This window comes from Bos javanicus, chromosome 16 (genome assembly GCF_032452875.1).
Source record: "Bos javanicus breed banteng chromosome 16, ARS-OSU_banteng_1.0, whole genome shotgun sequence".
Lineage (NCBI taxonomy): Eukaryota > Metazoa > Chordata > Mammalia > Artiodactyla > Bovidae > Bos > Bos javanicus.
The window spans coordinates 53,774,692-53,787,470 of record NC_083883.1 but is presented as its reverse complement, the minus strand read 5'-3'; the positions used below and the strand labels follow the sequence as shown (position 1 = coordinate 53,787,470).

At 44.7% G+C, this 12,779-nt stretch overlaps 1 protein-coding gene across 1 annotated transcript in view; it reads left to right on the top strand.

Moving 5' to 3' along the window:
* The window catches only part of KAZN (kazrin, periplakin interacting protein), a 1,344,061-nt gene that overhangs the window by 635,898 nt on the left and 695,384 nt on the right, over positions 1-12,779 (top strand). The gene's annotated exons all lie outside the window — the stretch shown is intronic.

The window sequence follows — 12,779 nt, the reverse complement described above, 5'->3', positions numbered from 1 at the left end:
TGGAGCTTAGGAATCTGCCTTTTTAACAAGGACCCCAGGTGGTCCTTGAGGCTTCCCAGATGGCATGGTGGTAAAGAATCTGCCTGCCTTTGCAGGAGATGCAGGAGACATGGGTTCAGTCCCTGGGTGGGAAGATCCTCTGAGGGGGAAATGGCAACACACTCCAGTATCCTTGCCTGGAAAATCCCATGGACAGAGGAGCCTGGTGGGCTACAGTCCATGAGGTTGCAAATAGCTGGACACAACTGAGTGACTGAGCACACACACGCCGGGTGATCTTCATGCAGGTGGTCTGTGAACCACTCTTTTCAAAACAATCTTGACAAGCAAGCCACCTATAACTTGCAATCGTCTAGATTTTTGTTCCATTTCAAGTCAACCAACTAGTTATGTATTTGTTGACTTATATTCAAACAGCTATAGAGATTCCGTACAACAATCAGAAGCTGACTTTTCTCTTAAAAGTAAATCTGTTACAGTGTCAGAACTACCTGGCTTGTTGGACAAGCCTCTGACAAAAATGCACATTAGTGACATTACTTTGACAAATGCTGAACCTGGCATGGGTGGTGTTCTGTGTGACGGAGACTCCCCCTCTCCTCTTACTGTAAATTACCTGGGCGAGTAATCCAGTCCTCCGTGGATGGGGTAGGAGATGCAGAGCTTTATGCTGACAGCCTGACATGGTTTGGCAGAGATAAATTCTCTCCTTTGGGCATGAGGAATTGGGTGTGTTATGCTCTCTTCTAACTTCCCACACGGGGTTGTCAATTCCTCTTCACTCCTGTCTTCTGTATTCAGCTTATAGCTCCTCTGTCAGGAACCCTATCCAATTAAATCAAGACTCTCTAATTCCCAATTCAGCAAATAACACTTAGTTGGTGGTCAAAAAGATTTTGCGGAATGGCTAATGTAGTCACCATTAGAACCTGCTACATAATCTGTAGGGCCCAATGCAGAGTGAAAATTAGGGCCCCTTGTTCAAACATTATTGAGCCTTTCGAGATGGCAATGTGCTGCTCTGCTCAGTCACTCAGTTGTATCTGACTCTTTTGTGACCCCATGGACTATAGCCTGCCAGGCTCCTCTGTCCGTGGAATTTTCCAGGCAAGAATACTTGAGTGGGTTGCCATTTCCTACTCTAGGGGATCTTCCCGACCCAGGGATCGAACCCGCGTCTCTTGCCAGGATGGCTAAAGCAGATCATTAAACCCAGCTTGGGCCTCTCCTGTGCACAGGGACTATGGTCCACACCAGCTGGACATCCATGGAGCTGGCCCTGGCCACTGTTGATGTCCTGTCAATTCCTTGGGCAGCCTAAACCTATAAAGGAAGTGGCCCCAGGTCATGTAAAAGTCTTTGCCTTTAAAGCAAAGAGTGACTCAAACAAGGGTCTTTGGGGTGGGTGTCCACTTTCCTCTTTCCTGCTGTTGGCTCACAAACCACCCCCTGCTCCCAGCCCTCAGATGTCTAGCATCCTCCTTCCTTAGGCAGAGTAAGTAACCCATTGGGTTGTAATGGTCTGTCTGCACCTCTGTGCCAGATGGATTGAGAATTCCAGGAAGACAAGGACCAGACCTGTGTGTCCCCAAGGACATAAACAGACCATGGAACATTTTCAGAACTTAATTAATGTCTGTCTAAATGACTGGAGGATAAATTAATAAATTAACTCAAGACGGGCAAAGTTGGATCCTTATGGCCTGTGATAGGATTTTTCAAACTACATTCTGAATTAACTTCCATGAGTACACTAATAAGTATGTTTAAAAAAAAAAAAAAAGCTAAAGTCATGTTGAACTCCTAAACTAGCATCTTCTGGAAACTTCCTTACCAATCTTTGGTTCTGGAAGACACAACCTCAGCCCCATCTGGGAACTTTCTAGAAATGTAAAATTTGTAAATTCTCAGGCCTAACCGCAAACCTACTGCATCAGGGACCCAGGAGCTGGGGCTCAGGGATTCGGGTTTTCACAAGCCCTTCAGGTGATTCTGAGGCACCTCGTCTGTGAGTGTGTACATGTGTGCTCAGTCACATACAACTCTTTGTGACCCCCACAGACTATAACCCACCAGGCTCCTCTGTCCATGGGATTTCCCAGGCAAGAAAGAACACTGGAGCAGGTTGCCATTTCCTCCTCCAGGCGATCTTCCCGACCCAGGGATCAATCCGCATCTCCTGTGTCTCCTGCACTGGCGTGCAGATTCTCTACTGGCTGAGCTGTCGGGAAAGCACTAGTTTTCTAAGGAAGACAGTTTGGAAAGCAGTGACCTAGTGGAATGCATGTCCAGATGCACTTGGATTTTAACACAGATTAATAGTTTGCAGCTGCAGTCTTAAATGTTTAGAAGGATTAAATTTTGTGATAGAATTTTACATAGCCAGTCAAAATCCTGCAAGTTTGGCTCTTGATATAGGCCTTTATTCAACTCAGGAAGTAGGGCATTTGGATAAGAATAAGGGAGGAAAGGTGAATGCTCATATTAAGTGTTTTTTATTATTTTTAAAGGTTTTTTATGTGGACCATTTTTAAAGTCTTTATTGAATTTGTTACAATATGGCTTCTGTTTTGTTTTTGGTTTTTTGACCATGAGGCAGGTGGGATGTTAGTTCCTGGGCCAGGGGTTGAAACTGTCTGTACCCCCTGCATTGGAAAGCAAAGTCTTAACCACTGGACCACCAGAGTAGTCCGTTCTTTAAAGGACTGTTCATTGATGGAAAGCTAGAAGAAGATTAGGAAGATAGATGTATAGAGGTAAAGTGCCAGGAGATCTACAAAACATGTGACCTTAACAAGTCAATTAAATAAGTCTTAATTTTTTTTCCACCAAAAATGGAGATAATACCCAGGGCTGCTATGTATGGTTGGACAGGTTGTGCACCACACAACAGGATCAGCTGAGGGGAAGTGGAAGCTGACGTCCAGCCGAGCCAGGCTTTGCCACCACCACCTCCCCCTGAACCCAGAGGAGGGAGCATCTTTGTCTGTTTGACCCAGAGGCACCCTATGAATCAGCTGAAGCTCTGACAATACCTGTCTCTGCCTGCCCGCTTGAGTTAGAGGATCAAAAGAAATAATGAGTGAGAAAGCAATTTCAAAACTACAAGGTGTTGTATAAATAAAAGATAGGACCTTATTTTGATTGTTGCCACAGTGGTATGCTTGTATTTCGACCATTTCACTCAGCCGGACTGAATGCCTGATATGTTAATTGAACACAAGTCACTATCCATCTACCAAAGCTCTCACTGTCATGGTTGAAAAGCCAGCAAGACATGTTAGTCTCTGGAAAAGGGACTCTCACAGTAGCTCATACATGCTGCAGGTTTTGCCAGTTTATGAGACAGTCACAAAGGACTGGCTGAGGCCTCTAACGTCTATAAAATGTTATAGACGAAACTTCTCAACCAATAGGTACTCACTGGCAGATCCTTGGGGCCTCACCTTGTTGGAGCTGAGCAGTATACCTGGAGGGAGAGAGCCAAATGCCTGGGAAGCCAGAGGCTCAGGTCACGAGACCTGTGGAGGTAAGCCAGGCCTGGACCTCTGTTTACTGTGTGCTTAAGGGAAAAGACAGGGCTTCCCAGGTGGTGTGGACAAAAGAGACACAAGTTCGATCCCTGGGTCAGGAAGATCCCCTGGAGGAGGGCATAGCAATTCACTCCAGTTTCTGGCCTGGAGAATCCCATGAACAGAGGAGCCTGGCGAGCTACAGTCTGTGGGGTTGCAGAGTCGGACACGACTAAGTGACTTAGCACACACATGAGAGGAAAGAAGACCCTTTCTAATATTTGTGCTGGGGACAACAAATGTCCTTGTTAGGTTACTGCAGAATCCCCGATGACCTTATTTCATAAATTTAGTCACTAAGTCTTGTCTGACTGTTTTGGGACCCTTTTCTGCCAGGCTTCTCTGTCCAAGGGATTCCCCAGGCAAGAATACTAGAGTGGGTTACCATTTTCTTCTCCAGGGGATCTTCCCAACCCAGGGATCAAACCCAAACCTCCTGCATTGCCAGGCAGATTCTCCACCACTGAGTCACCAGGGAAGCCTGATTTCATAAGTTTCAGTACCAAAAATAGAGCATCAAAAGCACTTTTTCTTGTAAAAGCAAGTGTGGTCTTGCTCACTGCCGCCTTATGGCAGCTTGGCACTGTAGCATTGGTCAGGGGGAGCTGACACCTGCTTCCTGGGCACTTGGGACGTGCGTAGAATTTCCCTTCCTTGGGAATGCCCCTGTGTTTTATTTTCCCCGGTCTCCATTTTGAGGGACAGAAGAACCATTAGCCTGTGTCACTGAGATATCTGGATAATCAGGGTGAACTTGGCCAATCATCACGGCTCTCTTTGGCCCCCACCTTTCCTTCCACCTTCATCCCCCAAATTATAGAACCTTCAAGATGTCATGCAACCCTGAAATATTTTTATTTCTCCCAAAAGGTGACTTGAGTGTTCCAGATAACATACTAAAAGATAGGTTTTATTTTTTATTGTTTTGTTTGGCAAATCAGAAATCCATCTCTAGCCCCTCCTGATCAGGCCCCACTGCTCTGCAGTAACAGTTCCCCAGGGATTTCTGCACTGGGAGATAAGGTAGCTGGCTGCCAGAGGGCCACCCGATCTTCAAACGCTGCCTAATTAAGTTCCAGCCAGCAGGCTACCCCTGCAGACCAAGGGACTCTGGGAAGATAAGACACAAGACACATCCAGAGATGAAGGGCGGAGCTTTGCAAATACGATGAAATACATCAGGAGCAGCCCATCCTATTTGCAAAGAGAAATCAGTCTAACAGGGGTCCTGCAGACCTCTGAAAGAGCAAGGAAGAGTTGCCATTGGGTAGGAGGCTGCTGGCCTTTCTGCCACCCTCTGGAGCTTGGATGGAATGCGATTGTGTTATTCCCTGGGATGGGGAGATAAGGCTAGAAGTCATTAATGGAGAGAAGCACGTCTTCTCAGTTCCAGAAGCTAATCCCCAGTGACTCATTCCTTCTGAGCCTCCCACGGGGATGCGGAGGCACTAGAGGTGCATTGTTTATTCCTCTGACCCATGTATTTTGCTTCCTTTGTTAGAATTCTAATTGCATTCTGTGGTCTTCCTGTTGCCAAACTGGTGTGTTTCTCTTGTTAATTTTATACAGGGTTGCTCCCCCTTCCTGCACTTTGAATATAAGGGTTCCCAGGGCTTCAACTGTCCTTTCAAAAAATTTTTCTTTAAATAAGCATAAAGCCCCTCCCAAGAAATAATAAGATTTTGCTGAATTTAGAGACAGGTAAATTGAAAGTTGTGAAACTGAAGGAATCTGGTCACCTTGATGCCTTTCCTAACTGCAGAGCATAATTTTTCTTTTTGGATATACTTAGATCTTTTTTTAAATTTTTGGCCACACTCCATAGCATGTGGGACCTTAGATCCCCAACTCAGGATGCAAACTGTGCCCTCTGTATTGGAAGGCAGAGTCTTAACCACTGGACTGCCAGGGAAGCCCCTGAAAGTACTTAGATCTTAAGAGTATTGTTTCTTGACAGATTTCATGGTATATTATACAAACTCTCAAACTTAGAGATGCAAAAATTTTCAGCGGAAACTTTTATAAGATATATACCTTTTAAGAAAAATGATATCAAAATTCATTGGAACAGTGATCCTTACTGTCTGGTTTCTTTGGGATCACCCACCCTTCTCCTCCCCCGTTTCCAAAATAAATGAAATTCATGATTTTAATTAAAATAAATAAAAACTGATTTTGAGACTGTCCCAAACTTCTTTTAGATAACTAAGAAAATCAAGGGAGGAAAGTAGAGACTTTTTCCTCCTAAAATCCTCAATTATTGTAAAGTAGTAAAGCTCCCAGTTACAAAATACAGTGTGCCTACTTCTTTAGCTATGTCTATTAAGATCCTTAATTCTTCAAATGTCTGTGCTGATGTTTTAATCTGAGTAGGTCCCAGACATTTAGAATCTTAGTTTTTCTGTTACAACTTTTTCTGCACCCTGTGCAGAAAACATATACCCTGGGCTTCATTTTCCTCTATTGTCTCTCACTTTTAATATTTGTCTGCCATGTTTATAGGCCACAGTTCGTCATTGCAAAGCCTGCATTCTGGTTCAGAAATTCAGCTCCCCTCCTCAGTCATGTGTGTATCTCTTCTCAGATCAGGCCCTGTCCTATATATTCTAGATATATCGCCCACTTCAAGTCTCACAGTGCCTCTGCAGGGTCAGTTGGATTTGCATTTTGAAACAGAGAAAAATAAAAGAGGCTGAAAGAAGTTAAATAACTTGCCCAAGGTCATCCAGCTACGAAGTAGATGAGGAGATATTAGAACTCATCTCGATCACTGTCACATTATAACATAAAACCTAGAACAGAGGTGCAGCCAAATGTAGCTGGATAACAGGAGAGGATAGAACATCTGTGATGTGAGCTCTGGAAGGTCAGTAAGTGTGATACCCACTCAGAAGCTTGTTCATAGGACAAAGTAGGATTAAATTATTCTCAGCAGCTCCTGGAATCACTAATTGAATAACAACAACAGTGTGTTAAGGTCTATGCCAAGCACTTTGGGCATGGCTCCCCTGCAGTACAGCACTCCATCAATACAATTGCCCATCTTACAGAAGCGGAAACTGAGACCCAGGGAGTTTAGGTCATTAGCTCAAGGTCATACCATTGGTAAGTGGCAGAGCAGGGACCTGAACTTAGATCTTTCTGGTCCAAAGCCCAGTGTGTAGAGCACCAGACTGTGCCATCCTTACACCTATGGAATCAGGAGGTGGGCAGAGAACAAGAGGGAGAGTGGGAAGCAGTGACCAGAAGGACATGTTCTGATACTTCCTATGTCCATATTAACCAGGAGAGAGCTGGCATGTATCCTCTGTCACTGAGATGAATCTTCATTGCTTACACAGTTGTGCTGAAATCATGTGACTCAGACTAGGACTTGAACCCACAGTCTTTTAACTAAAATTACACACCTGGCCTCAGGACTTAATGAAGCTAGGGTTCTTGATGTCTCATCACAGAAAGAACTCAGTGAGAGACAAAATGATAGTTAGTGGATTTATTTATAGAGAAACACACTGCACAGACAAGTGTGGGCCATCTCAGAAGGGGAGAGTGGCCCCAGGGTATGTGGTTGTCAGTTTTTATAGGCGTGGGTAATTTCATAGGTTAATGAGTTGCAGGAGAATTCAAGCTATTTGGGGAAAGGAGAGGCGATTTCCAGGAATTTGGCCACTTTCTGACCTTGACGGTCAGCCTTGGAACTGTCATGGCACCTGTGGGTGTGTCATTTAGCTTGCTGATGTGTTACGATAAGTGCATACTCAAGGTCTAGAAGAAATCAACCAGTCCAGCATCTTGAATCCATTTGGTTCTAATCAGTTTATGTCATGTCCTTGTCTTATGTCATCCTTTTAAATGTTGTGTCCTGCTTCATTCTCTCCTGTTTCAGTTCTAACTGTATGTTTGGAAACTTAACTTTAAAAGCACAGGCAAAGAAAGTACCTCCCTGGTAGTCCAGTGGTTAAGACTCCATACTTCCACTGCAGGGTACGAGGGTTCAATCCCTGGTAAGGGAAGTAAGATCCTGCAAGCTGCACACCATGGCAAACAAATTAATTAACAGATAAATAAAAATAAAAGCACAAGTAAACAAAGACCAGTGCAAAGGATCTGAACACCCCTGTCTTGGTAAATCTACCAAACACACATTCCAAACTTCAATCACCTCTCAGGCATTCCCAACAACTCTTGTGTTGACACCAGCCTGGAGAGAGAGTAAGAGGTTGTTGGCACAGGAGTGGCTCTGCACAGAACAGCAGTAACCAAAGGGGCCTGCAGGGCTGGTAGAGACAGGTGCTAAGGACTCCAGGTGTCCTGTAACAGTTCCAGATGAGGCATGTGATTCCTTCCCTTCACCTCTCCTGCCATGTACATACACGCACAGTTATTACTCTTCCCAACCTATGTCATTCACAAGTGGCTGAGGGACAAGGTCACACTTCAGCTCCTCATTACAGAACTTAAAAACTGGAAAAAGAAAATGAAAATCAGATGCCAGAGTGGCATCTCCCCCCAACTCCCTTATTATACAGGTGGGGAAACAGACACACAGAGAAAACACTTCCCCAAAGTGGGTCCAGTGCCAGGAGCTAGTTTAGGTTGGCCACTCTGGGGCTCCTGACCTGGTTTCATGAAACACCAAAATATTGGTGACTGTATGAGTTTTAACAGAAATCTAAGTCTGATAAGCTAAATCAAAGAGGATTTACTGGCTCCCATAACTGGAAAGTTCAAGGGGTGATGGCTTCAGGAATAGCTGGATTTTGGATCTTAGACCATGCCATGAGGACTTGGTTCCTCCTCCTCTTGTCTCTAATTTCTTCTGAGTTGGCTTAATTATCAAGTAAGCTGCCCCACAAGTTGTTTAAATGGGTGCTGGCCGTCCTGGACTCTTCTTGCATCTCAGCCTCATCTGTATCAACCCCTCTCTTGAGTTGTTGCTTCTCTTCCTGAGACTGAGAGTCCGTATAGAACAGAATACCAGTCTCTGGGAATCTTTCACCATTGCCCTCAGAAACTTAGGTTATGTCCTTGCATTGGCTCCTAGCTCAGAGTTTCTTTTATTATTATTATTATTATTATTATTATTGGGGTATAATTGCTTTACAATATTGTATTAGTTTCTGCTGTACAACAGTGTGAATCAGCTATATTATACATGTGTCATCCCTCCTGCTTGGACCTGTCTCCTACCATCCCCTACATCCCACTCCTCTAGGTCATCACAGAACACCGAGCTGAGCTCTCTGTTCTATGCAGCATATTCCCACTAGTTATCTATTTTACACATGGTGTATATATGTCAATCCTAATCTCCCAGTTCATCCCACCCACCCCTTGCCCCACTGTGTCCACATATCCATCCTCTACATATGCATCTCTATTTCTGCCCTGCAAATAGGTCCGTCTATACCATTTTTCTAGGTTCCACATATATGCATCAGAGGTTCTCAGTTGGGGTGGAGAGGGGAGCTTCTTTGTTACCCTCAGCCACAAGGATAAGGATGTTGTCCTAAATGTAACTCTATGCAAAGTGGGGTGTGCGCATCCATATGCATGTGTGTTGGGTAGGTGGGGGAATGTGTTCTCCAAGGGGTAGAGAACCAACAAAACTAAAATTTCCTTTGGGATTATTTGGAGAATTTCACTTGGGATAAGGACCAAATTTCAAATATTGTCATCTCCAGCCATAATTACCTAGAACCAAGGGATGTTTGCAAGGTCAGGGGCCATTCAGACTGCTGTTTTTCTAGCATCAGGCTGTTACCAAGAGATGATTCCTCCTTGACCTCATCCCTGTTATTTCAATGCACTTGGAGAATGTGTAAGTGACTTTAATGAGCCCCCTCTGACTCTTAAGTTTGAGGGGAAAAAAATGATGGCATACATTCCCAGCTTCTAGTGAAATTGTGGTGAAGAGAATTTTGCCAGTTTAACTCTTAATGGGCTCTCTGGGGAGAAGTTTATCGTTTTGTGCCTGGCTCCAATTTGGTGCTCCAATTTGCTCTTCCTGGGCGAGTACTCTCATGCAAATATGAGGCAGAGCATGCTCCAGGAGATGCTGGGGAGAGCAATGCACCCTTCCTATAGCTCCCCCTGCACGTCATCCGTCCACACCTGGCCTCTCCTTTCTGGGCCAGTCTCCATCCCTCTTGCTTCACATTTAATTTCTGTTTTCTGCAGGCTCTGACTGGTTTGAGGAATGGGATGTGGTTTCATGACAAACTAGCACAGGGCCCTTGACTTAACAGAGCTGCCGTGTGGCAGTGCCATTGTGATGATGGGAGGAAGCGGAAGAAATGGTCTCCACCACCACTTTTTGAAGCCATACACAGGCCAGGAGTAAAGTGCAGGGAAAACAGGGTAGGCTGTTTGTATTTGCAAAGGAGGGACAGGGAAAAAGGGTGTTGGCTGCTCAGAGAACACCCAATTATTATCTGAAACTCATTCCCCAGCCCCCTCATAAGCTTAGGGTTTAAAACAGATTCAAATACCCATTATTCATCACATATGTTGGGTGGAAATTATATTGTGACCTCAAAAAGGCAATCAGCAAGAATTTATACTTACACTGCTTAACTGAGCCCAGCCCAGGGCTGAGTTTCTGTGGGAGCATATGGTTATAAACAACTGAAACAAACCAAAAGCAAATGGAACATTTTTGGAAGGTCTTAGGGCCCACAGAACTGGTGGGAAGCCAGAGGACCAGGCCGAGAACTGAGCAAGAACAAAGGCAGCAGTGAGAATGGGAAGCTCAGCCCTGGACTCATAGCAGGACAGCCTGATGGACATGTCACATGAGTTAGACCTCCCATCCTCAGAAGGGAGCATCTAACTGGCTGCATGTGTACATCCTCAGTCACTTCAGTCGTATCTGACCTTTTGCAACTCCATGGACCGTAGCCTGCCAGGTTCTTCTGTCCATGGTGTTCTCCAGGCAAGAATATTGGAGTGGGTTGTGATGCCCTCCTCCAAGGGATTTTCCCTATCCAGGGACTGAACTCTCATCTCCTGCATTGCAGGCAGATTCTTAACCACTGAGCCACTGGGGAAGCCCCTGATTGTCTAAGCTTAGGTCATGTGCTCACCTCTAGCTGTACTAGGGTACCAAGAAAGAGGATTTAGCCTCCTCAGTTCCCTATTTCAAAGCCACTGTCTGTACTCTTCTTCTGTCTAAAACCATGCACAATGGGGAGTTGGTATTTCCCCAAAGGAAGACTCTGGTGCTTCAGGAAGGAGGAATGTTTGCTGAGAAGCCCATGTACACACACACACACACACACACAAATCAAGTATAGGACAAATAAAATAAGCTCCCTGCACACAAGGAGCTGAAGAGGCACAATGTCAAGCACAAAATGATTAAAAAATAGGGTAGTGCCATATATTATAGCATTTTCTACCAATACAATAAAGTGTTACATTATACAGAACAGACATTTACCCAGTGGGAACTTCTTCAAAGACAGAAGTGTTTGGAGAAAGGAGATGTCAAGGTGGATGGATGTTCCAGGGCAGTTTCACCAGAAGGCGAAATTGATGTGGATCTTGAAAGATGAACAGGGAACAGAGAATAAGAAGTAGACAGATGAGAAGATTCTAAGCAGAGGGAAAAAGGAAATAGCATAGATGCGTGCACCAGAATTCTAGTTGCTTCTCCTGAGGAGACTGTACTATAGAGCCAGCCTGTCCTGGTTCTGAAACTTTATCTATTGAGACTGAACAATCTGCTTAACATTTTGGGTCTTATATTATTTGAAGGACAGGACACATAATTCTTACCTCACGGGCTAAGACTAGATATGAAAAGAGCTTGACCCATATAGTAAGGAATTTGCCAATGTCAGTTCCCTTTTTCTTCCTCCTTAATTCTGCCCTCTTTTATTAAATTATATTGGTTGGTGGATAAGAAAGATTTGAAACTCAGAGTTTGATAAATAAAATCAGGCAGATTCACTTTTATAATTACAGAAAGCTCTGTAAACACACTATTGGGCTCTGCCCCAAATGAGATGTGCAAACAGCCCTCACCTGTTTCACTATCCTATTGGCTGCTGCTGCTAAGTCACTTCAGTCATGTCTGACTCTGTGTGACCCCATAGACGGCAGCCTACCAGGCTCCTCTGTCCATGGGATTTTCCAGGCAAGAGTACTGGAGTGGGGTGCCATCGCCTTCTCCAATCCTATTGACTGCTGCTGCTGCTGCTGCTGCTGCCAAGTCACGTCAGTCGTGTCCGACTCTGTGCGACCCCAGAGACGGCAGCCCACCACACTCCCACGTCCCTGGGATTCTCCAGGCAAAAACACTGGAGCGGGTTGCCATTTCCTTCTCCAATGCATGAAAGTGAAAAGTGAAAGTGAAGTCTATCAGTCGTGTCGGACTCTTAGCGACCCCATGGACTGCAGCCTACCAGGCTCCTCCATCCATGGGATTTTCCAGGCAAGAGTACTGGAGTGGGGTGCCATTGCCTTCTCCGATCCTATTGTCTAGGCAACCTTAAAAATGTGTCTTTTGGCATACACTCCCTGAGCATCCATTTCTCCTCTATTTGAAGAGACTTTCCTGCACCTTTGGAAAGTACTGACCTCTGATTATACAGCTAATCACTATAGAGTGAATCCCATTTTTAACAAAAAGTTTTTCTGGCTTTTTACCCAAGGGGATTTATTTATCAGAGCCTGGTGGATCTAGTTAGCAAGGACAGGCAAAGGACACACAGTTCTGGGACACAGTCACAACAGACCTTTAGGTTGGACGTGTGACTGTTCACCAAGGCCCTCCCGGTATAGCAAGTGGCCATTTGGCAAAAGCAGGACCTTTAATGGTGGGCATTGTGGAGTCAGTGTGCTGACAGCCCAGCATAACAATCTCACCCCTGAGTTCTGTATACACATGTACACTCTGCTTAAGTCACTCTGGTTAAGTTACCTTTGACTGCATTTTATGGGGGACATTATATGCTATGGTAGGACCAAACATCAAGGGATTCCCAAGAGTATTAGGAAGGAGCCATCTCAAGACACGATGCTGGGGTCATAGGCTTAACTGCCTACAAGGACCAGGCAAGTGAAGGTAATGAGTAAAGCAGGCCAGAAATGAATGTTTTACAAGTCCCATTCTTCTTGAAATGTGCACCTTTTTAAGTCTGCTTTTAATTTTCCCATTTTGATAGAAATGTGGGTAGAGAGAAATGTTTCTCTATTATAAGG